This window comes from Anolis sagrei, chromosome 1 (genome assembly GCF_037176765.1).
Source record: "Anolis sagrei isolate rAnoSag1 chromosome 1, rAnoSag1.mat, whole genome shotgun sequence".
NCBI lineage: Eukaryota > Metazoa > Chordata > Lepidosauria > Squamata > Dactyloidae > Anolis > Anolis sagrei.
This window is the reverse complement of record NC_090021.1, coordinates 118,340,102-118,367,221: the sequence shown is the minus strand read 5'-3', so window position 1 is coordinate 118,367,221 and position 27,120 is coordinate 118,340,102.

Below are 27,120 nucleotides of genomic sequence, written 5' to 3'. Positions count from 1 at the left end.
CTTTTAGGTTTGGATTGATGCTTTCCTTTGTGACTTTAAAGTTTGTAAGCTGCTTTTCATTTTGGCGGAAGAGATTTATAGTCATATAGAAATATATAAAATAAAATAAATAAAGGTATCAAACAGCATTCAAGCTACAAAGACCATGGATTTAGTTAGCATGTCCCGGGGCATGTTAGGTCAACTGCTCTAAAAGCTTACCCACTGCTGAAGTTTGCAGAATATACCTTGACAGTTAGCTTATCTGCCTCTTCTAGCCTGCCTAAAATTGGCTCTGGTAAGTTTATATAACAATTGCAGCTTCCCTGATCCCTTATGTAAGTACAGAGAGTATTTGGTATCTGCTGAGGTTGGGTTCCAGAAAGCTCAATGGAGAGCGAAACCTGTGGATGCGCAAGTCTCATTATATACAAAGGTATGGTAAAATTATGCCTCCTATGTCATTGGCAAAATTAAGGTTTCCTTGGAATTGTTTGGGTGAAATATTTTCAAGTTGTGTATGGTTGAAGCTATGGATACAGAATCTGTGGATATAGAGGGCTAATGGTATCTGCAGTTGTGGTTCAGTTCCATTCTCTTCCACAAGGGCTTGCATTTTCTTCTTGTATGAACCAGTATTTGCAACTCTCAGACCCCATAAACGCTGCCATATAATCGAATTTCTGAATCCAACTCCATATAATCCACATAATACTTCCAATTTCAGGCAGTCTTGGATGACACACACTTCCTTGATCCATTTCAAACAGAGCAAGATACGGAGTTGAGACTGGTATGGCCACCTTAGTGGATGATCTCCATCTCAACATTGACATGGGGGGGGGGGGGTGACCCTGTTGGTGCCTCTAGACGGCCTACAATACCATCAACCATTGGCTGAGCATCAGAGGCACAGTGATGCAGTGGTTTCAGTCATACCTCAGGCAGGTTCCAGATGGTGGTGCTTGGGTATAGCTGCTCCTCCAAAAAGGAGCTGTTATGAGGTATCCCATAAGGTGCAATTCTATCCCCAATGCTCTTTAATATTTACATGAAGCCTCTGAGAGAGATAATCTGCATGGGCAAGGTATTATCAGTGTGCTGATGACACCCAAATATATTTCTCCATGCCTTCAAGAAACAGCTTCAACTAAGGATAGTGTGTCTCCTCTGAATGAAAGCCTGGAAGAGGTAATAGGCTGGATGAGGAAACACAAATTGAAAGTTAATCCAGAGAAAACAGAGGTGCTTGCCATCAAGGGTCCTAATCTGGAGATGGAGGTGTGTCAACCAGTTCTGGATGAGGCTACACTCTCCCTGAAAGACTGTGTTTGCAGCTTGAAAATGAGACTGTTGTGAGAGCAGTCATTTCTTAATAATTTGCAAGAGCCTAAAATGCAAGATGTGGAATGTAGAGATCCATGGTTCTATAGATCATCACAATCTAACCCACCAAACATTTCCAAGATTTTTGTCCTTTCTCGTTTCTTTCGTGTGGCACACCTATACACTACAGTCCACACAGGAATGTGCCATGACATACCATTTGGAAAGCTTTGCCGTAGATGTTTAATACAATGTCATTGTGTTTCCCAAGTACTGCTGCAAGGGTTGATAATAAAGCCCCACATCAGGGCTGTTTTGCTACAAACATATTGGAAATGATTGCCCAGTGCAAATCCCAATGAAAGTAGCTCTTTCTCAATCTGTTTGCTCTGCTGAGTTTCTTTGAAGCATGGAGAACTGGTCTGTTTACCTGCATTAAGCATGCCTCTGAGCCGTGCTTTGAAGCATCAGTCTCAAATCTGGTCACAGGCCTGAAATGTAGCTTTGGAACTTACTGGACTACATAGTTTTCCTTGACACTCTGGCATTTGGTTGTAAAAGAAAAGGATGGACAGGCACATAATCCTCACAAGTCCCTGCTTAAGGGTTAAGGTGCAGCCAGCTCATCTTTCCTTGTATATGCACTGCCATTCCTCTGTCCATTCACTCTGAACTCAAGAACTGGAACACAGCTTCACCAATTTGCAAAGGCACCATTTTGGAAAAAAATGTAAGTATTGTAATTTATTTTCATTCTGTGATGCTTGATGATATTCTGAGGTTTATCAAGTCTGAAAAGTAAGCAAGGTCCTGGCACTGTGATACCCATAAACCTCTGCCAATTTTCTTCTGCACCACTAGGCATCTGGATATGCATTGCAGCTAGAGAGCACTGCATTTTATTTTACTAATCTTCAGTGGAACTGTAAACTTGCTTTTAAAAATCTTATGGAGGAACAGAACTGGAGGAAGGCAGAGTTACATCCCTAAGTATAGTCAGGAGATCGCCGATCAGCTAAGGCCCCTTCCACACAGCTGAATAAATCCCCACATTATCTGCTTTGAACTTGAATATATGGCAGTGTGGACTCAGATAGCCCAGTTCAAAGAAGATATTGTGAGATTTTCTGCCTTGATATTCTGGGTTATATGGCTGTGTGGAAGGGCCCTTATTGTCTCTGTGTTGAAATGATGAAGAGATGGTAGGTGGGATGGATTACCATTCCAGTAAGTTGACAGTATCTGCGATCACGCAAATGCCATGAGTTGGCAGATTCATGTGATAAAGTGCTCAGTGGCCTGGAGATTGAGAGCTCCCAACCACCATCTGGATGTAGTTATACAGCCAGAAAAAAGGACCACTATCACCCTCATAAACTTCCAGGGTGTATGCTGGATGTCTGGAAGGGTGATGACAATTTCTTTCTCCTAGAATTCTGTTGGTGATATATGGCATCCTAATTTCCCTCTTACATCAGTGTTTATTTTTCCCCAGTCATTGCAAAAGGTACCTCCTGTGTACAATGTAGTCCAATGGCTGGGAGCCCCACAGCCCCCAAATACTGCTTGACATGGAGGTGTCCCCTGGTGCTGTGTAGCTGCATTATGTAAGGGGAGGTGTTGTCATGGTGCAAGGAAAGTATTGGCTACTTCCTTCCGCAACAGCTTAAAAAGCAGGTATGCTAGTGTCATGTGTCACAACTGGATTTTACCCTGTGTGTGTCCATCTAACCCAGGGATGGATATGTGTGATCATCCATGTGTTAGACTGCAGTCCCAATCAACTCCAGCCAACATGGCCAACCATGCAAGTTGTGGATTGACAAGACCATAATTTGCTTGTCTGTGGTCTAATCCACTGTTGTCTATAGGGAAAAGCTCTATGGAGAAAACAGAGAGATTTCCCATTCTCGCCTGTTACCTGTGCTTTTTAAATGGAGATGCCAAGGACTGACTTGTCTGCTTTCCCCCTGCTCCATAGCACTACTTTCTTTGAAATGAGAGGAATATAAACACCATTGTATGGGCTCCCTCTAAGCAGCAAGTTTCCCTCTTTAACTGTTTTGGGAAGCTCTGCTTGTGCATTTATTTACTAATATATGTCTGTTTTTGCCTTTAACTTCAGCTCATTTATATGTAAGAAGTATCTCTCACATCTCTTTTGATTTGTCCATTATGTGAACTTCTCTCTAGGAATAGTTGGCTCTGAAGTTCATATCATTTTATGAAGCTGTCTTAGACTGAGTCAGATACCTTTTCATAGAATTGTCTACACAATCTGGAATTAGACTGCTCTGTATTGTCTTGGGCAGAGGTCAAAGGCTTCTTGTCTATGGGCTATTAAATGGAGATGCCAGAAAGTGAACACATGCCTTTGGCATGTAAAGCATGTACTCTACTCTGAATCCTTTCCATGTGATTTCACCGATGTGTTCTAAACCCTCAGCATTATTAAAGGTGGTATCAAATACTCAAGTGCCTTATGTTCAAAATTCTGTGCCCAAATATTTTTTTTCCTTTGGGTGTTTTATGAAAGACTGTGGTAGTTGTAGGAAATCAAAGTAAAGGTTGAGTATTCCTTATCAGAAATGCTTGAGACTAGAAGTGTTTTGGATTTATCAGGCTTTAGAATATCTATATTGGTATATATGCACATAATGAAATGTCTAGGAGATGGGGCCAAATCTAAACATGAAACTCATTTGTTTCATATATACCGTATAATCATTGCCTGAAGATCAATTGATACAAAATATTTTAAATGATTTTGTGCATGAAACAAAGTTTGTGTACACTGAACCACTAGAAAACAAAAGTGTCACTTTCTTAGTCACTTGAGTAGACATTTTTTAAATTTTGGGGTATTTTGGATTTTGGAATTCCGGACAAAAGATGCTTGACATGTAGTTACTAGAAGCCAGGAATGGGCCCTTGAAATGATGGTATTTAACTTCCATAATCTCTAGCCAGGAGATTTATTAGATTTAGGCTGATGGTTGATAGATTTAGTCCAATTCTGAGTGAAAATCTATAGGTTCCCTACCTTTGCAGAAAGCAATCACAAAATTATGCCTGCAGTAGATAAAATTATGCATTCTGATTTGTCTTAATCCCAGACAGCCATAACTTTAGGATGTTATGTGTTTGAAAGCTAATTCACGAACTAGACTCTCTCACTGAGTTTTCAGTACAGGCCTGAAAAAGATAACAAGAAACTTTAAGAAATCAAACCTAGCTGATATTCAGTAAACTAAAGAAAGTATAAACATAGCTTTATGGTAGAGTACTGAAAACAGGCATGCGTTTGAAAGTGTTCAAGGTTAATTTGAATGAGCCTTTTGAGAGATGCTGTCAGTTTGTATTTAACAGAGGGGTTTCTGGCAGCCTTGCTTATTATATGTGCTTGTCAAATAATTTACACACTCAACAATTCGTCACACACATAAATGAGTGTAGTAGCAATTTGCTAATGTAAGTTTTCTTAGCAAATTCTCAAGGTGGTATATTAAGGTTTTTTTTTTAAAAAAGACTAAAACCCCTACAAAAATAAAATAAAATAGAAGCATTTGTTCAAAATTATTGCTAGGAATTAATCGAAGAAAATAAAGTAAATATGAGGGGAACATTTCTATGAAAGTATTCAAAAGATCATTAAAATCCCATTAAAAGCAGTAGGAATTTATATTCATTTAAATATCTCTTTCTCTCCCTCTCTCTTCCTCAGACTGGTTTGTTTCTATGATTTCTGACTTATATGGTATGTTGTTTCTGTGCTTGCTGTAATAATAAGAAATCTGAGAAAGAGGAAAGTCTGAGGAAAAATTAATTTCTGATTCTCGAGGAATTGGGAAAAATAAATATGGTGGTACTTCCAAAACCCGAGGGGAACTATGTCGGAGAAGAGTGACATAGAGAATGTAGGCTGACTGAACTTATCAGTCAGAAATTATTCCTAGAATGAAGTGTAGAAACCTGGATTGGAAGAGAGAGCTGCAGTTATTCAATCTGTTTGTTTCATTTTATTCCACCTTCCAATGGGATAAAAACAAGTAAAGGGAGTCCCTGAGTTATAAATATCCAACTTACAAGTGACTCATAGTTAAGAACTGGGGTGAAACAACAGGCAGTGAGAGAAATCTCATTTTATCTTGTTCCCACTGGTGGAGGAGCACTCCTCAAGACCTCAGTCCTCTGACAAATAAGCACAGGGAGAGTAACTTCTTCAGTGATCAGGGTCCTAAGTAGTTTAGAGCTTTGAAGGTCAGATAGAATAGTTGTATCTTCACATTCTTCTTCATAGCACCCAAAACTAGGAATGGATTGCATTTCCAAGGAGTGTATTCTACAGGTGAGCTTCCATATGCAATGGTATTCTCAGGAAAGCCACTCCTGAAGAGCTTAATATTTGGACAGATTTATAATGAGGCAAGTGTCACCATGGCTATCAACCCCAAGTCATTTAAGACTTTAAAATGTTAAAATCAGAATCTTGAACTTGTTTAATTCTTCATCTCTATTTCCTCCATCTTTGTTAAAGAAAAGACCATTTCATTTCCTTTATATAGGGAAACTTTCTGATACTGAAGGGGAAACTATGTAGGTGAGTCTCAGCAAAAGCAACGGAAGATGAAAATTCCCCTCAAATCAAGAGCCATTACAGAGCAGATGTTGTTCATATGTTGTTTTATATATATGATTTATATTTGACTCAGGATGTATTTACATTGCAGAATTAATCCAGTTTCACATCACTTTAACTACCATGGCCCAGTGCTATGAAATCCTGGCCTCTGTAGTTTGTTGAGGCACCAGCACTCTTTGGCAGAGACTGTGGGCCTTGTCACACGGGGCTAGAATCATCGGCATACACTGATCTAGCCCTGGTCACCCATGGAGCCAGCCGGCTCCCATCAGACAACATTGTGCTGGCTCCACGCATGTTCACGCTTCCCCCATGTGATTGTCCTCCTGGCAGGCAATGCAGGTGATGCAATGCAAGGAGTGGTGGGGCACCAGATTCCCCATACCTCGTGGCGAAGCAGAGCACTGCCGCCTCCTCTCACCAGCTGTCTGATAAGGTCATGTGTCAAACTTCAACTCCTGGGGTTGCATAGCATTGAGTCATGGCAGTTAAAGTGGGTGTCAAATTGTACCAATTCAACAGTGTAGATGCACCCTTGGTTTGAATAAGCAAAGAACTGCCATTGACAAGGAGAAAGAGAATACTGTTGTCATCTGCTCAGCTGTTATGAAACTTTATTTTGGTGATGGACCAATAAACAAAGTTAAATTGCTATTTGAAGACTGGGAAAGTGATTTCTTCTTTCTGTTTCTGAAACCCTTAAGAATCTCACTGTATTTCTAAGAACCTCCACCTTATATACATTTTATCTCCAGTAAAAGATATTGTGACATGAGCTAGGTTGTAAATCTGTTGCTAGTCCAAGCCATCTAGCAATGTTTGTTGCTGAGTTTTGATTTAGATCTTACTCTTCCTAATTCTGGATCAACATTCCAGCCACTGGCTCTCTGGCCCAACATTTAGTTGAATTGTCCTCCTCCTCCTCCTTTTTGTTAGTCACTAGAGGACATCTGTTTGGAACCATATGGTGAACATTGCTCAGATGACCTCCTTTTAGTCTATAAACGGAGTTCATTTTTATGTACCTGGATATCATTAGCATTTATGAAATTTGGCTGTACAAGGCTAACATTTTAAAATTTGATCTGTATATGCCATTCCAAATCCAATGGATTGATGGTGTTGTCAAAGTAATGTGGACAAAATGAAAGTGGATATCACCATAGATATATTATGGTCATGAACACTAATGCTTATAATAGTTGAGTTTCCCAATATCTTTATTTTCTTTGTTGGGATTAAAAGAAACCTTTCAATTCATGCCAGATGATTTGCTTTTGATACTTAAATGTTCCCTAAAGTTCCTGGCTCCTCTTTTGATTTCTATTATGGAGACAATCCTTTTAGTGGGACAACTCATTTCCAAAAAAGCTACTGTCAAGGACCGAGTAGCACAACAAAGACAGAAGATAAAAGCAAGGATATCAGAAAGGATGATGTTTTATGTTTTTAACTAGGGCTCCGATTTAGCAACAGATATTAGAATGCCATATATCAGCTTAGTACTAAGATTTAGAAAGAATTCATACATTTACCTAGATCTCTTTAGAAATCCCATTTTGTTCACCAGCTGCATAGCTGTCAGTAGCATCATGTATCAATGAAAAAGCTGGTCTGTCCAGATCAAGGCAGAAAGATCTGTCAACTTGCTAGCAAAGCCTGCCTTCTTGTCAAAGGAAGCACCCTTTGATGTGGAATGATGTCAAAAATGGCCCATATGGACTAAGGGTGATCTCTAGAATTTGTTTGAAGTTTCAGTCTTTTTTTTAACATTTAACATTTTTATAGAATGAGCAAAGAAAACACTGTCTTCATTCCTACCTTCTTTCAAGAACTTCACTTATGACTAATCCATGCACCTCTAACTTTGATTAAAACACCCTTTCTGACATTTTTTTAAAAAGGATGAGGTGAATGGGAAGGCCAAGGAAGCAAAGGAGTCGAAAATGAATATACAAAGAAACTGTTAGCAATAGATACAAAGGAAGCCGCATAAAACGATAAGAAAGACTAAGGACTTTATTACACAAGGCTAGCAAAGCAAAATTTCAGCAGGATAATAGCATCTTTGGCTGGTACTTATCACATGATGCTGTGTCCATCCTAGAATCATAGAATCATAGAATCAAAGAGTTGGAAGAGACCTCCTGGGCCATCCAGTCCAACCCCCTGCCAAGAAGCAGGAATATTGCATTCAAATCACCCCTGACAAATGGCCATCCAGCCTCTGCTTAAAAGCTTCCAAAGAAGGAGCCTCCACCACACTCCGGGGCAGAGAGTTCCACTGCTGAACGGCTCTCACAGTCAGGAAGTTCTTCCTAATGTTCAGATGGAATCTCCTCTCTTGTAGTTTGAAGCCATTGTTCCGCGTCCTAGTTTCCAAGGAAGCAGAAAACAAGCTTGCTCCCTCCTCCCTGTGGCTTCCTCTCACATATTTATACATGGCTATCATATCTCCTCTCAGCCTTCTCTTCTTCAGGCTAAACATGCCCAGTTCCCTAAGCCGCTCCTCATAGGGCTTGTTCTCCAGACCCTTGATCATTTTAGTCGCCCTCCTCTGGACACATTCCAGCTTGTCAATATCTCTCTTGAATTGTGGTGCCCAGAATTGGACACAATATTCCAGATGTGGTCTAACCAAAGCAGAATAGAGCATGGGTAGCATTACTTCCTTAGATCTAGACACTATGCTCCTATTGATGCAGGCCAAAATCCCATTGGCTTTTTTTGCCACCACATCACATTGTTGACTCATGTTTAACTTGTTGTCCACGAGGACTCCCAGATCTTTTTCACACGTACTGCTCTCGAGCCAGGCGTCACCCATTCTGTATCTTTGCATTTCATTTTTTCTGCCAAAGTGGAGTATCTTGCATTTGTCGCTGTTGAACTTCATTTTGTTAGTTTTGGCCCATGCTGCTGTTTTGCATCCTATCCATTAGTGTTGCACACTTTTTCTTTGAGCTTAAAATTAATCAATGATTTTCGATATCCCTGCCATCCCACTACTGACATCTCTGTGATAGGCAACTTCCACTGCAGTTTGAAAATACCAGACATCACGTGGTGTCATGAGTAATTTCTTATCCCCATCACTATTTTCAAGCAGACTTGTCTCTGTTTTTCCTCCTCATTGCAAAATTGTGGTTAAAATATAAATAAATCAAAACTCCCAAACTGCACAGGCCAGTGATGTGGGGTGATAGAGGCTGTGTGGAGGACAGATCACAGGACCACAGATTGCCAGAACAATGAAGATTGCTGCTGCACTAATGAAGAAAAGTGTGATAATGAATGTTCTAAGACCAGGATATTTCCATTTTCTACATTAATGAGATTGTGGCGAGACAGCAGGCTAGTGTTGTAAAATCCTAAAAGCAAGTGCTGTTATGTAATGTGATGGCCTCCATGGGATTCTCATGGGGTTCCATTTCCTAAGTGCATTAAAATAGAATCTGGAGACCATCTGCTGAAGGCTTTCTTTTGTAGGCAGCTGCTTAACTTCAGATAATGAGAAACCTAAGGAAAATGAGACTTTTAATATACAATGCATGTATTCCTTCAGATTTTCTCCTGAAATATGTTGGTGGTCTAAGTTTCTGGAAACCTTGACTTGGCCCCGTGATGGAGTAAGGTACCAGTCCCAGTATAAGACAACAAAACCTCCAATTTATGTATGCACCCCTTTTACATACATACAGGAACAAAAACAAAACAGTTATAATCCCTAAAAATAATAAACTACCAAAAAACAAAGAGGCAATCTTCTCGCACTTTACAGTATGTTCCATTCAATTCAGCAGTATCTAGTTATAATAATGATCAAGCAAGTAATCTAAAATACTGGTGCCAGTAAGTCCCACCAAGTCACCTGCCATTTAATGGCAGCCCCATGAATTTCTTAGTGTTTCTTAGATAAGAAATCCTTGGAAGTGCTTCTCTTAGTTTCTTCTTCTGGAAATGCAGCCTAGTGGATCAGGTATTCATTGGTGATCTCCTATCCAAGTACTACCATGGCTGACCTTGCTTAGCTCCCAATCAGATGGGATCTGGCACCTTTAGGATAGTTACCTATGTACAAGCAGATGAGTAGTATCTCTTCTTAAAATCCTTGTTGAGATGCATGCTTCCAAGACATGTAGAATAATCTGTCTAATAGCAGGGTCACCCAAGCCTTCTGTAGGATTCAGGCACTTGACAGCCGTACTAATTACTTCAAAGTGTATATTAAGAAAGGATTGGATAAAGCCTGTTCTACATATCCTCTCTAATGTCACCATTAAACATTCCAAAAATGCTTGCAGCATATTTTTAAGAATCTTCCCTATGATTCAGATGCAGTTAATCCTTGTTAAAATATTAACTATGCTCTTTTGTTCAGTGTGTGGAGGAGATAAACCCATTTCCTCTAGTATTTGCATGCCCCAAATGAATGGCAGGTATTTCATTTTGGTGAATGTTAATGACGCTAAACTGTGCTAGAAAGTGATGTTGAATACATAGCACATCCTGTTGAAAATAATGACAAAATTATTGGGTTTTTAAAAATGGAATTAAATCCACAAATATATTGGAGATGGTATTGTGGTGCCTGTGGTGGCATGTGGTGGGTGGAAGTAGTCCAGCACAGCAATCAGGACCTGAAGGTCTTGAGACATAAATGCTTGAAAACCTATTTACGGAATTATACTATAATGCTATTTGGGGACTCCTTACACCTTGGCAGCCACGTACACAAAACTAGATTGAATAGTAATCAAAAGATGTGTATCATTTCCAGTTGATGTAAAACAGTAAAACAGCCACTAGGTGATGTTCAGAAACCTTTTGGTATTCTTCTAAACTTTTTCAGACATTTACACACATCTGCAGTGCAGTGTTTACAGTGGACTCTGCAGAAGATAATTCAGGTGTACATCATAAAAAAGGAAATTAGTCTGTTTAGCAAGCTTTGCAAAGATTGACTTGTTAGTAAATGTTTGATTATATGTACTTACTTTATATACCTATATACCCAAGGTTAGGTAAATAATTCTTGGGCCCAAAGGGATCCTGAGTGGAAAAGTTTAAGAAGCTCTGCTCAAGACTCTTCTGGCATATGTGTTCTTGCTCATAACAAAATTTTCCCATTTTGACTTATGTTGCTTGGCCATGAGTTGTTGTAGCTTTGATCCATGAGTTGTTGGAGGGTATGAATGCTAGTTTTCTGATTTAGCTTTGATATCCATGGCAGCATGCATTTGAATTTTGGGTTTCGTAGTCTGGGTAGGTACTAGAGCTCTCTGACTAAGAATTCTAAGTACCCATTCACAAACTGTAAAATCAAGATTAAATAGTATGAATTCATGGCAATTAAAGTGTTGCCATAGTATACTGTGAATGAGCCTCAGGATTCTGGAGAGCACCTCCTCAGTCTTAGTGCTTGCTTTGAATGCAATCTTCCTGCTTATTGGCAGGGGGATGGACTGGATGGCCCATGAGGTCACTTCCAGCTCTATGATTCAATGATTTTGGGGAATTATATTGGTAGCTTTTAATATCAGGTTAATTTGTAAAACTGTACAGTGCTCTAATTTCTTCTTTCAGTGTGAAGCTCTTCCATCCCAGCCTTCTGGCATATTTGTATCATTTTTAAAAATAGCAGCATCGATGATTCCACAAAATTTCTAGTGAAGAAAAGTATGACTAGATGATTCCACAAAATTTCTAGTGAAGAAAAGTATGACTAGGGACTCCATCAGACTTGTTTCTTTTAGGGAAGATAAACTTTATTTTATGGCCTCACACGTTGCCCATCAGATGACGCAGGCCATGGCTACTCCACTTACACAAATCCCCAGCATTATGAGGAAAGGAAGTATGGGCCTGTGAAAATTTGGTCATTACAGGCAGCACCTGTGATGTAGGTAAGCTTTGCACTATTTTCTTTCTTTTTAGAACAATTTTGATGCTTCCCTTCCCCTGGCATTGCTCTATCCTACACAATAGTTATGCAGCCTTGCACTTCGGCCCATGCCCTCATTCCATACAGCTCTGCACTTATTCCACTCCCTTTTCCTACTGTTTACAGCCTGGCCACGTTTACAGTTGCTTACCACCATTGGTTGATGAGCGCTGTTTTAATTAAGTCTTGGGTTGCTGTTTTATATGCCTATATGTTTTATTCAATTGTATTTTATACTGTGCTTTATGTTCTGTTTTCGACACCTTGAGCTATGTTTAAGCTGTCCCAAGTCCCTTTGGGGAGATGGTGGTGGGATACAAGAATAAAATTTATTATTATTATTATTATTATTATTATTATTATTATTATTTATTATTCCTTCTCCCCATCACATAGGCAGGAGGAGGGTGGGCCCACGGCTCGCAGGGTAACTCAATATGCTCAACAACCTTCCTCTCCCTGCTGTAATGTTACCGCTGGGGTGGGAAGGGGGTGGGGGCAGGACCTGTCTGATAAGGTCATATGAACTAGTTTCCACAGTTGCTTCTCAATGAGACAGGATGTTTACAAAGGGTAGTAGGAGCCTGTGGCAGCTCTCATTTTTGACAGCTGCTACTGGCACTGGTGATTCTGTGTTCCCTGTGCTCCCCAGAAAGAACAGTGTTAAGATCAGCTTGAGAAAAACTGGGAGTTCAAAAACAGGATTGTATAGCTGAATGTCTTTGAAGCCTACAAAATAGTGAAGATTTCAGAGAGAGAACATGTTTGAAATTTGCCCTCAAATTCACTTTGGTTTCCCGGCTCCTCTTGGACTTCCTTAATATGCAGGATTCATGGAAGCAGAAGGCAGCCTCATTATTCGAAGTGTTGCCTTTGTAACTCACCCCTGCCTTCCCCTTCGTGACTGAGGCAGCTCTGTTGTGCTCACTGCTTATGCCAGTTGAGTTGTGCTTCCAGTAAAGCAGCAGAAGTGCCGCCAATCACATGATGAGCTGATTATGTGTATGATGAGGCTAGAACGGCACTCCTCTGTACAGCTCGCTATGACATGCCCAAGGGCACGAGCAATGAATGAACTCTTGAGGAATGCGCCTTTTCACACACCTTGAAGATGATAAATAAGTTAGCTAGCCTCTGCAGGTGATTCCAGTTGTGTAGATAATACTGAAATGACCAATTTGGCAATTTTTGTCAACAACTGAAAGGATGCTCAGCTGCCTAAATAGCCTCCCATGCTCAATTGTATCAGATGTGCGTCTGAACAAGTCCAAAGTGACTGAAACAGCCAGTTGCCCTAGATCTAAAAATCAATTGATCATCCATCACTCTGACAAGTGTATCTACTCCAAAGGTCATTGGGATCGCAGCTGAAATTCTTCTGTGTTGATATTATACTCTAGGTGCTTTTTCAGCTGGGCTGCCAAAGATTTTCAATTTTGTTTCTTTAAAGGATGAGAGACTGAGACAGCAAACTATAAGGAAATAAAGCAGAGACAAGCTAGATCAGGATCTACCTACACATCTTGAAACAGATTGGCAAGGAGTTCAGACACATCGTTTTTGGCCATCACTACAACAAAATGATTCCCCTTCCTCTAATTATACTGCTGAAATGAAGAGGGGGATAACCGCAGTGGATTTCTGTGTGTAGGAATGGCAAATTGTTAACATTTGGTACACAGAACCAGTTCCTGGACTCAGACTTCTGAATTTGTAGTGCATGTCTTTTGCTTCTAACTCCAGCTAGTGAATTTCAGGACCCCACGGGGAACAAAACCAAAGTAGATTCTGTAATCGAGATGTATTCCCAGTTACAGTGTGCATGTGGGTGGTGGTAGTGGGGAATGGTTTTGGCACAGCTAGGCTGTCTGTCTGGCCTTCTGCTGCAAAGGAAGATTTGGGTTGTCTCATATAGACACAATGCTGCTCAGAACAGGTATTTTTATGTCAATTCCAGCCGTGTTTTGTGCCTGTATGGAAGCACCATGTTACTCTCCTTCCCTATTGATCAACATTTCTGATGGCAAAAGGCCACACAATTTACTTAAAAAATTAATATGTTAGGTAACTGGTTTCCTCTGGTCCATGTATAGAGATTATCTGCAGAGGTGCCATACTTTGAGTGCACCCTTGCTTCTCTCCGTATCCTTCACCATCAGCTATGCTGGCTAGGGGTGGTGAGAGGTGAAACCCAATGTCATATGTAGCACTCTATATAGAATAATAGAATTGGAAGAGACCTCATGGGCCATCCAGTCCAACCCCCTGCCAAGAAGCAGGAAAATCACATTCAAAGCACTCCCAACAGATGGCTATCCAGCCTCTGTTTAAAAGCCTCCAAGGAAGAAGCCTCCACCATAGTCCAGGGCAGAGAGTTCCACTGCTGAACAGCTCTCACAGTCAGGAAGTTCTTCCTAGTGTTGAGATGGAATCCTGTAGTTTGAAGCCATCATTCTGTGTCCTAGTCTCCAGTGTAGCAGAAAACAAGCTTGCTCCCTCTTCCTTACGGCTTCCTCTCACATACATTCCTATCTCTAACTTAGATGAAGCTGGGGGGTGAGGACAATGCTGTGTTTTGATAGGAGTCAATCCACTGATGTGGGATGAAATTGTGAAGACCTGTTAATCGGTCAAATTTTCCTATCTCCTATCACAGGAAACAGTTACTGTCAGGTTTTGCTAACTGTAGTTTGCTTTGACATCTTTGTATTACCAAGTGTGCCGCCTGTCAGAATCTTCTATCTACCAAATCTACTGGCCCAATTAGTAGTAAAATCTGGAGCCTCTCCTGTCACAAAATACCACCTCTTCTTTCTTTATGTATTCTTGCCGAAAAGGCTTTTGAATTCTATAATTAGAGCAGAGAATGGATGAGGCTATAGTGCCACTTAAATATTGATATACAATATTGCATGCAGTGACATAGCCAGTGATAATTCAGGCAAAATAATGTCTTCACATATGATTTCTGGGAACAATACTCTTTGTAGAGAATATATTGAGAATCAAATCTCAGAAAAGTTTTTACTAAAACTTCAAGCTCCCAAATCTCCCAAATCTCCCAGCTATGTGATCATTGCCCAATACTGGCTGGAGGATTCTGGAAACTGTAGTCCCCGGTAATTTTTTGACCTCAGGGAACTTGTAAAAAGGTGTCATGCTCCACAATAAGATTTATGTCAACTCAGAAGTAAATCCTACTACATGCCAGGGAGAATAATAATGCCAATTGTTGATGTCTAAGCTTTTATTTTTGTGACTTTATGCTTGTGCATTTTCTGGCTCAGAGCCCATATCATGCTGGTGGTGCACAGATGACCTAGAAGGACATCTTGTATGCCTCTGGCTACAGTCCCATAGCCAGGACAGAAGAAACTCCATGATATTGTGTTCCTGGATATCCAGTGAGTTCTTACATGCTCTAGTGATTCTTCTGGGAATGGAAATGGAAGCCTATTGACCCACTTGAGATCTGGGAAGATGTCTGTGCAAAATTGCAGCCTGGGAACTTCTGTCTTCCTGAATTGGCTCCAAGAGTACTCTGGTGCTGAACATATCTTTTGCATGTTGAGAGTTATTATGCAAGGAGGTACTGAGTACCTCTTTCCACAATTATCAGAATAGCACATATGTCAACAAAACAATCCCCATATGCTGCTATTTATTATATTTGTATTCTACTCTTCTTCTAGAGTCGCCCTAAAGGGCTGAGAATGGCGGTTAATAAATGCATCAAATAAATAAATAAATAAATAAATAAATAGAATGCATAGACATATTCAATTTATATTCCATTTCATTCCCTTGGAACATTCTTCTTCTCCTCGGGTTAAATCTGAATTGAGTGTTTTCTTCTGTGTTGACCCACACCCCTGAAAATGCGGAAGCAACTATTCACAAAGAGTTTCTTCTAATTAATTCACTTTTGTGATAGTTAAGGCAAAGCTGAGTCCTTCTCCAAGGTCATGAATTTGTATGAGTAAGAGAGGGCCTTCTTCGTGCTCGCCCCTCCACCTTTGGAACTCCCTCCCTAAAGAAATAAATCTGGCCCCCTCCCTCCTCTCCTTTAAAAAACAAATAGAGACCTACTTCTGCTCACTTGCATATGGAGAGGAGGAATAGATGGTTGAGAGATCACTGTTGGGCCTCTGGTTGAGAACTTTTTATATTTGGGCATTTCTGGTCCACGCCAGCCCAAGGACCTCATTTGACCACATAGCCAACCCATACTGTTTTATAAACCCTTGCTGGCTGTTGTACACTAATGTGGGTGTTTTGTTTAGATTTATGTTATTATAGAATTTTGTCTGATTACGTGTTTGCCATTGTTATGTTGGAATCTGCCCTGAGTCTTCTCAGGGAGATAGGGCAGAATACAAATAAAGTTATTATTATTATTATTATTATTATTATTATTATTATTATTATTATTATTATTTGAAACACGACAAGATGAGTCCATAGCAAACAAGATCACTCGGCTGTTGTACTGGATCACACATTGGACACTTCCCAAGTGTTTAAGACTGAGTGATGTATTGGTGAATAATGCATGCAGATCCCAGTAAGGTGGCCTTTTGCAGCTGACAGATGGTTGTTGTTGTTGTTGTTGTTGTTATGAGTTATGTTATAATAGTAACTTTACAACAACCTTACATTTTTGGGAGGTGAAGGAGTTTTAAAGTTACTTTCACAGTTGCAAGAGTTGGGTGTCTTCATACTGTCTTGGCCTATTTTGTACCATAGGCCAGCAGTTTGTGTTTTTTTAAAAAAAACAAACAGAGGGATGTTGTTAGTTACTTATGAAAAACAGGAAAGTAAAGAGATCCTTTTAAAAACAAAATGCCGTTTTAAGCAGTTACGTAAGTACATGGAATCAAGATTAATTTTCTACCTCTCTCCTACACACTGAAGCAAGCCGGTAGGTAGGCAGGCAAACAGGTTGTGTAAAAACATTCAACATAAGAGCCACAGTCTTTGTTTGAAAAGAAAGTTATTAAGAGTTTAAGGGGGCACAGAGTTTCCTATGAAAACTAATGAATTATTTGCTATTTATTTAAATTCATGACTATCCTCCTGCCCCAACCAAATGTGATGAAGTGCTCTTATGGCATTTTCATACTCATGCCTTTAAATTACTCATACAAATTCATGAATTCCTTCCCATCTTTTGCAGATCACAGGGTGTTAGACAGCCATACACTATAGTAAAGGTGATGGTGCTAAGGAGACAAGTCTGATTTTCAAATAGGCAAGGCTTTTTTCTTTTTACTCTGTTTAAAATTTGTGGAAGAGAAGAAAAAAGACAGCTCTTTCCCTTTGGCAGATATGAATGTTCTCCATTTCATGACATAGATCTAAGAGACTGCCATTTTGAACAATCATCATTTTGAGTTCAGTTCAGCTTAATCCACTCTTGTGTCCTGACAAAGGATAATGCTATATATGAAGAATATCATTACCTATCCATCATTTTGTCCCATTAACCAGGAGAGAAGATTTAACTGGGATTAGTTTGACTTCATGTTAAATGAGTAGAAGTGGGTTGGCTTGTTCTTATGTACATATATGCTTTCAAGATATCTGCTGACTTCTGTAACCCAAAGAATTGCATACGGTTTTCTTAGGTAATGAATATTCAGGGATAGTTTGGCTTTCTTTTCATAGAATCATAGAGTTGGAAGATACCTTGTGGGCCATCCAGTCCAACCAGTTCCTGCCAAGAAGCAGGAAAATCACATTAAAGCACCCAACAGACAGCCATCCAGCCTCTGTTTAAAGGCCTCCAAAGAAGGAGCTCTAGGACCTTTCCACACAGCCTATATCCCAGAATATCAAGGCAGGAAATCCCACATTATCTGAGCGTGGACTCAGATAACCCAGTTCAAAGCAGATATTGTGGGATTTTCTGCCTTGGTATTCTTGTATATAGGACCCCTAGTCTACAATACCTGATACTCTCTGCCTGGTAATCTTCCAAGTCCCAATAAGGACTGACTCTATTTGGCTTCTGAAATCATAGTGGTTGGCCAGATTTTCACAATTATGCCACAATTGTGATAATTTACAGGGCAACTCCCATTCTAACCAATTTTGAAGGGTTTTCATGCACATAAAAACCAGTTATGGCAGCCATGGGCAAACTTTGGCCCTCCAGGTGTTTTGGATTTCCACTCCCACAATTCCTAACAGCCTACCACTGTTAGGAATTGTGGGAGTTGAAGTCCAAAACACCCAGAGGGCCAAAGTATGCCCATGCTTGAATTAGGTGCAGCGAAACATTTATGGGGATCTTTAGTATCCAATGGGCTTTGGTTATCAAAATCTACAGCTGTTCGAGTCCCGTTTTAAACAATGATGCAATAAAATGATGCCTCTTATATATAGTGCAAAAATTTGATTTTTTTTTGTGAGGGAGTGAACATTTTCAAACTGTGAATGGTTGAATCCATGAACACAGAATGTATGGATACAGGGCCCAGTTGTATGCAGTCTTCAATGGGTATTCTGTGCAAATGAGCATTATGATATTTGCATTCCAGATTTCCACTTAAACAGTGCTAGCGTGGCTAAGAATGAAATGAAATGAAATAAATTAATACTGAAAACACATTTATCAAATAAAAACATCAAAGATACCTCTGAGTTTTCCAGAAAAACACTTGACTCCCCCTTTATTTTTATCTATGTTTGTTTAAATTAAGGCAATGCAAGGCAAACATTTGCAAAAAATATATATTGAAGCAACCGCATAGAGAGGGAAATATACTAAAACAGGAAGGCAAAGAAAAGACAGAACTAGAAACAAGTTTGCATAAATGTGACACCCCCCCCCCCCTATTATTCAGTGTGGATTTCTCCCACCTACACCCTTCTGCCCTTCACTAGAGTTCAGCAAGGGCTGGTTGAAGATTAAAATATTCTCTGTAGAAGCCTAGCAATACGTCTGATTTTTGAAGTGATTAGAATTTCATTTCTCTCCATAATCTTCCTCCCTGCTTCCCAAAACCACTCAGCCTATATATAACAACTATGGATGGAGAAAAAATAGGTCTTGAGAAGGAGACATTCATTAGCAAGTAAGTGTATGGGGATTAGGAAAGTCTGTCTGACTCACAAAGCAGAAATGGCATTTAGTATCCTAGTCCCTTTCTAGACAAAATTAGCAAATGCTGCAGTGAAGTTTAAAGCCTGCTGGTTGCAAAATTGGAAATTGGTTTCCTGGGGCTCTCTGTAAACTCTTCATTACTTTACTCAATCATGCTTCATTAGCAAGTTAACAGACAGAATACCAGTGCACATTGGGATACATTCAAGCACCAGCCCTTCCGTCTCCTTGAACGTCACTTAAAACCTGAATGTCACAGCAGATTAGACATTGTGTCAAATTGCATCTTCTCATCAGGCTGCAGCATGGGCAGCTTGCAGATCATAGCCACTTAACCTCTTGAAAATTGCCAGGTGCTTCTTGGTCTGTCTTCCAATGGGTAACAGGAGGGTTTAATTCAAAGCGATTCTGATGGAACTAACACGTTCCCAAAGGCATCTGGGAGGAAAACAAGCTGAGGGAAACCATGGACTGAATGTGTACATGCAATGTCTCACAGTCAACCTGTTTTCTTGGGGTGTATGTCTCTGTGTGGAAAATAATTTTAAAATCATGTGCAATGTTTCAGATTTATCTACATCTTTGGCACCAGCCATACTGTCTATTTGTTACAATTTGGAGCTAGCTTCAAACTGTGGTGGCCAGGGAACAAACACCTACAAAAGTGCACAAAAAGAAGCCTTTACTGCACATCATTGCTCTGTGGTTTGTGTTATAACCTTCTGGATCTCAAACTGGTTTTGGGATTTCCTATTTAATCATCTGAATAGTGAAACAATTTTCTTGGTGGAGGATCCTTCTTTCGATACTTTAACAGAGGCTGGATGGCCATTTGTTGGGGGTACTTTGCAATTTTCCTGCTTCTTGGCAGGGTGTTGGACTGGAAGGCCCATGAGGTCTCTTCCAACTCTATGATTCTATGATTTAACACCATAGAGTTGAAACGGCATTGAATAGTCACTGTTGGTGTGCCTCAAATTCTGACTCTTGACAGAACTGTCCTCATCTAGGTCTTCTAGATGGCATGATATCAGCAGTGGTTGTGAACAATATTTGGTACGATTTTTGAATTCTGTGAGTCCTAGCAATTTAAAAAATCATATACATTTTCATGAGTCTGAGATCACAATCCCATATACATTTAGATGAGAGTAAATTGAGGATGTAGGGCTATATAGTAGTGACTGTAGACAGTAATGAGTGTATACCTTAATGTGTGTACAGAGATAATGAGATGATTTTCTAATTGTTTTCTAATTCCCAGGTACTGCAGATGGTACAGCCTTAGGTAATACAAGAGATCTGCCACTAGTGGACATTATCCCCCAGATGACTCCCGCAAGTCAAAAAACATTACAACACACAACTTGTAGGCAAAGGAGGAGGAGGAAGAGGAGGAAGTATGACCCAAACAGGTTGGCTCATTTACAAAAATGGGGCTTTTCAGGGAAGAGAGTATGTGTTATGTCTCCATTGCCTGCCATGTTTACAAGCTCCAAAATAAATGGGTAAAGCTAAAATAGTTGTGTAAGGGACTGGAGTTCATATAAGCTTCTTATAAAGAGTTGGGGCAGGGAGGCTACTACTGAAAATCTTTCCAAAGTAGTCCCATTCTAGAAACATGCCTCTAAGGATAGGGGAGTCCCGAGTCCATAAATGAGGTCAGATTTAGTGACATGAGCACTCGGTCATAGACACTGTCTGGGGATACACATGAAATGGCAATGGAGATAGGGGATGTACGCAAAATAGCCATTCATTGGGGAGACATATACCTAATAATTGCTGGGAGGACATGAGGAAAAAGAGCGACAGGGCCTGGAGCTATCATTTTCATTAAATGTAATCATCCTATTCTTCTTAAATCCTATTGGACTCAATGGGACTTGCCATTGAATAGATATACATCACACCATCAAAATGATTATCTTATAGTAAGAATCTTATTTTGTTGTCAATAATTTTTGAGAAGTGGCTGATGTTCTTGATCCAATGAAATCATCTAATATGATCTGCCTCTATGTTTGAGTAGATGGTATGTCTATTATTTTTAAATTGGACCAGTGATGAGTTATTATGATCGGTTCACCTTATGGTTGCATCACAAAGTATATAGTATAGTTTATACTAGTGCTACTCAAAGTGGAGGTATGTGGATTAAACCTTGTTCACAAATTACTGGCTGCCAGTGACTTTCCAGGAAGGAAGAAATAATTTTAGCCAGTAGATTCATATATGGTGTTGGTCCCTGATACATGGAGGGAGAAAAACTGCCAGTCTTTTTCATCAAATAGCTTAAGAATATTGTTTCTCTTGCTTGTACCTCTTCTCTGAGTGTGCATAAGCCATGACAAATCACCACAGGAGCAGAGTAGGAAATTTGAAGAAGTAATTTAAAATGCATAAATGTTACATGTAGACAATGTTACTTCATGTAGAAAATTACATTCATTGAATTATTTATTTGTTAAACAACCCCATACAAATCTTTCAAGATTTCTTCCTAGAACAACTCAATTCTGGGAGGGACTGGCTTATCTTTCCTTTTAAAAGGGGATTCTTGATGTGCCACACCTTGTCCCATACAGAATTTCTTTATTGTTAACAATATATAATTCTGTTTTTGCTGTTAATAATCACGTTTTGAATGCAATTATTTGAGAAAATGCACTTGTCACTTCCTTGTCTCAAAGAGAGATTTCTTCTATTATTTCATGATGACTTATAGAGCTGCAGATTGAGTGACATTTGGCTTTAGTTGTTGTTATTTATTTTATCAAAACATGTAATCCCACCATCTCATCATATGTGGTAAATTTTGTGGCAACGCACTTTGCCATGGAACCCGCCAGCTCCTACTACATGCGGGAGAAGTATTTCTGGGGCGGTTCTGGGGCAAACCTGTCAGAACCAGAGTTGCTGCCAACAAAAGCCATTGCCAGCAACCCAGGAGGCTTCCGATGTTGCATTGTCCTCAATGGAGCAAGCCAGCTGGCAGACGCTTTCTCCTATGTGATGAGAGAGAGAGGAATCCGGAATGGTGTGAGACATGGGGCGATAGGTTCCCTGAGTGGGGGTGCTGGAAATGTGCAGTGATTTTACACTTTTGCTCTGACAGATTACATCTTCAGACCCTCAAAAGAAAAAAAAAGGACAACATGTAAAAAAGAAGTGCAAATGCCTGTTCCACTCCATTGACCACAAACATTTGGGGCAATAAAACACTTTTTTCCATATATATTCCTTATCATATTTTAAGGTATTTGGAAGAGAGAAGGAAAACACCATCATTTACCTGGAAATATGTTCCACTCAATTGGTATTTACTTTTGTGTAGACATGCAATGTATGTAGAAGAGCTAGGATCTGAAGCAATTCTAAGAACAGTAGGACAAAAATTAACAGTGTAAAATATCATTGTCAAGCACAATCAATATCTAACTCTATGGGCTGATTTAGAGATTCTGTTCCCCATTCCACCTGCCCCATAGGCCTGTTCTTGAAAGGAATTTGAGTAGGAAGAGGTCTAGAATATCTCCCCATACTTGCTACTGGTTTCCAACACTGGAGGATTAACTGCAAGAAGCTTCCAGTAAGCTTGTGATGAGAAAAGGGTAATTGACCTGTGCTTACTCCCCCCCTGCTGTTTAGGCCCCCAAATGCAAACAATTAATGTGGGGTTGAAACAGATCCTTTTGCATCTCCCGCTGCCACCTCTACTTTGACCTACAAGCTACTATGCCCAAACACCAGCCGATAATTGCTTTTTAAGTTCAGCGGCTGAAAAGGAACCTGACGTATGGCATTTTATTGTGATATATATTGCAGGTTATAAGAATGAACGGGGATGATAACCTCACATCTATTATTTTCATAGTGATGTGTGAAAATCAGGGCTAAAGCCCCAACAGAACAGTGAAAGCCTACCCAACAACACTGCAAAGTTATGGTCGCTATTACTCACAAGCTACATTTATAGCATTTGGAATGGAGAGTTAGCTGCACACTTCCAATGGTGATTAATGATTTTTATGTGGCTAAACCCTACCCAATGCACAGAAAATGTTCTTTCAGGAGGTTATAGATATGTGCATGCTAATAAGAAATTAAAGGTGTTTCCCCTCCCCATCACACATTTTTCTGTTGAAAGAGATTGTCTTGCTTGGATCATTGTACATTATCAATACAGTACTGTTGTATTTTCTTATATAAAACAGAACCCCTTCAAACATTTGGATTCTGTTTTAATTAGGCTAAAAGTGCACCCACCCAGTCCCTATAATCGGAACATAGCATACCACATTAGATTTCGTTCCAATCTCTTTTGCACATCTAAAATAGCACTTGAATGAACATCAGGGCTATTCCTGATGATTTTAGATGGGCAGACAGCAATTATATTTTGTGCAACTCTGAAAATTTTTGTCATGGCGAGTTCAATATCACGTCAGCCTTTCTAGCTTGTAATATTAGCAATGGCTCATTTTCTGTAATGAGAGACGCGGCGATTAATGGAAGTGTAAAACCATATCTTAATAGATATTAGTTCCACTGCAGATGTAATATCACATTTCCCATAGAATTTAATGGGGCTGTATGCAGGGAGGAGGCTTATAGAGGAAAGAGGAGTTGTTTTCCACATGACCAGAGACAGGAGGACAGTCTCAAAAGAAAACTGGGGGGAAAAAGTATTGAAAGCAATAAGAAACTAATTTCATTTTCCAAAATGTTTCAATTCATTTTGAGCTTTACAATGATCTTTCAAGGGCATTTTCTCATCTCAGTAGCTCAGTATTCATGTGGATGTTTTCTTTTTTTTTCCAAAGCTATCTTTTTATTTTTCAATCTAAGAGGTCAATATCTACAAGCAAGTCATGCATACCACAGCTGTTTGGTATTTCAGCATGGGGAAGTTACTGCAATTGGTGCATTTACACCAGGGGTCCTCAAACTAAGGCCCCAGGGGCCTGACACGGCCCTCCAAGGTCATTTCCCCGGCCCTCGCACAAGGTCAAACTAAGTCTGAAATGACTTGAAAGCACACAATAACAACAATCCTATCTCATCAGCCAAAAGCAGGCCCACACTTCTCATTGAAATACTAATAAGTTTATATTTGTTAAAATTGTTCTTCATTTTAATTATTGTATTGTTTTAAAGTGTATTTTGCACTACAAGTAAGATACATGCAGTGTGCAAAGGAATTCATGTTTTTTTTAAATTATAATCCGGCCCTCCAAGAGTTTCAGGGACTATGACCTGGCCGTCTGTTTAAAAAGTTTGAGGACCCCTGATTCACACTGCTGAATTAATGCAGTTTGACACAACTTTAACTGACAATGCTATGGAATCATGAAATTTGTAGTTTGGCATCAGCACTGCCATATAAGCCTCATTATCTGCTTTAAACTGGATTGTATGAGTCTACACTACCATATAATCCAGTTCAAAACAGATAATCTGGATTTTATATGGCAGTGTAGATGGGGATGAGAATGAATGAGTTGTCTCACAGCTAGAAAGTGGAAGTGTCACATAAAGGTTTGGCCTATTATTTGGTAATAAAGCTTGAAAATGAGGAGGAATTACACTTGATTGAAATACTGCTCTGCAGGCACTAGAATGTTTTTTTTTAAATCTAGACATACTGTGGCATTTAAAGAAAAATATGCTTTATGTTTTGACCTGTTGTAATCCTGGCTGAGGTTCAGTATTTCAACTAATGCCAGCACAGATTAATCAGCGCTAATACAAATGTTCTTGGCTGCAGATGAGAATCTGGGCTGATGAGTGATTACTTTAACCACTTGCACTGTAGAAATGGTGTATAATTTATTTTTGAAGGAAACACTCTTGCCATGAAGCTCAAAGGCATTTGATTCTTGGTTAGAAATAGAAAGGTGTTAACTTAACGATTTGGAAAGCAATGCGTATTTAACCCCGTTACTCTCTACCTTTTCATCAGTGCTAAACCGATCTCATAATCAAATCATATTCTGAATAAGGAGGAATTATAATTTGCACTTAATGATCAAGGCCAACAAGCCATTCTTAACCTTCGTAAATCAGAGTGATTGTAGTTGTGATTATGGTAAAAATGACAGGATATAGAGGCAGTAACTTTGTCTTCCAGGTAAGTGATCTGAATTGTGCTAAACTGTATTACTTCCTTAAAATTACCCTAAATGAATCCCTCAAAATTGATACCACCCTAAATGCCATGACTTAATGCTATGGAATTATGAGAGCTGTAGTTTTACAAGGTCTTTAACGTTCTCTGTCAAAGAATGCTAGTGCCTCACTAAGGGCCATTCCACACAGGGGCGGCTCAAAGTGGTATGCAAATTGAGGAGCTCTTGAGTCGCCCCTGCCCCGAGGCAGCTCGCTCTCCCTCCCTCCTTCCCTCACAAGTGCGCATGTGCACGCGCATTGTCTTCCTCTCCTCCTCCTCCTCACAGGCCAAGGGAGACAACAATGCCGGCATGCGTCCCTCTCCCGGCGTTAGGAAGTGTGCGAGGAAGGAGAGGCATTGCCCTCCATGTGTTTTGGACTTCAACTCCCACAATTCCAAACAGCCAGCAGGAAGTCCCAAATACCTGGAGGGCCAAAATTTGTCCATGCCCCCCCTCTCTATAATAGTGATTGGTTTGGGGAGGGGGCACCAAAATACTGTTTGATTACCATTGAAAATTACCTAGGGCCCTGCTTCCACACAGCCATATAACCCAGAATATCAAGGCAATAAATCAAGGCAATAAATATCAAGGCAATAAATCAAGGCAATAAATAAAGTTCAAATATCTGCTTTGAACTGAGTTATCCGAGTCCACACTGCCATATATCCCAGTTTGAAGCAGATAATGTGAGAGTTTATTCAGTTGTGTGGAAGGGGCCCTAAGGGCCCTTCCACACAGCCTTATATCTCAAAATATCAAGGCAGGAAATCAAACAATATCTGCTTTGAATTTGGTTATCTGAAGGCCATTCCACACAGCCATTGAACCCAGAATATCAAGGTAGGATATCCCACAATGTATTGTCAAAGGCTTTCATGGCTGGAATCACTAGGTTCTTGTGGGTTTTTTCGGGCTATGGAGCCATGTTCAAGGCAATAAATTGACGCATTCTAGAGGCATTCAAGAGAAATGCCTCTAGAACATGGCTCTACATCCCACAATATTTGCTTTGAATTGGAATATATGGCAGTGTGGATTCGGATAACTCAGTTCAAAGCAGATATTGTGGGATTTCCTGCTTTGATATTCTAGGTTATGTGGTTGTGTGAAAGTGCCTTAAGCTACAGCTCCCAGGATTCCATAGCACTGAGCCATGACAATTAAAGTGCTATCAAACTGCACTAGTTCTACATTGTAGAATGGTTTCTGGCTTCAATACTGTGTGCACTTACTACAGAGTAAACACTACTGAACTCCTTAGTACTTAATAGTCTTGTATAGGATCGTGCTGTAATTTGTGTTGTTGTTGAAGGGGTTGGTCACGAAATTTCTGCTTTTTGTTACAGTTGATGTGATGTCTTAGAAAGCATGTGGACCTTGTAAGGGAGGAAACAAAATTGGCAGCAGGCAATCTCTGCAAGGGTTATGATCAGCCAAAAATAGAGAGCCATTATTTTTGCCTATTTTTCATAAGAATGTAGCAAGAATCACAAATATTTGGGATGGACTGAACTCCAAATATCTTCTTAAGAAAAATGCACACAGAGAAAAGCAAAACTGGAAAATTTGTCCACTTGGCACAAGGCTTTGACCACTTTTTAAACTTAGGTCTAAAAAGTCTGACTCTAAATCTGTGTGATGAACTATGTTAGTGTTGAAGTAGGGCTGTCATCTTTCTTCTGAGGGATTCCTCATCTTTAACAATTCTCTGGTGGACAGCGGGCAAGAAGAACATGGTCCTTCCTGTGCTTGAAATAACCATATCTATTCAACTAGGCAGTGTAAATGTGGGACAATCTCATTTTTATTCATTTTGAAGAGTGTATCAAATGTGGAAAGTTCATATTTAGAAGGGATATAATATATTTAAAAGGGCTCATTAACTCTGAAAACCCATGAGGAAGTAAAACAATTTTTTGCTAACATTTCTTGTCTTCACTTTTTA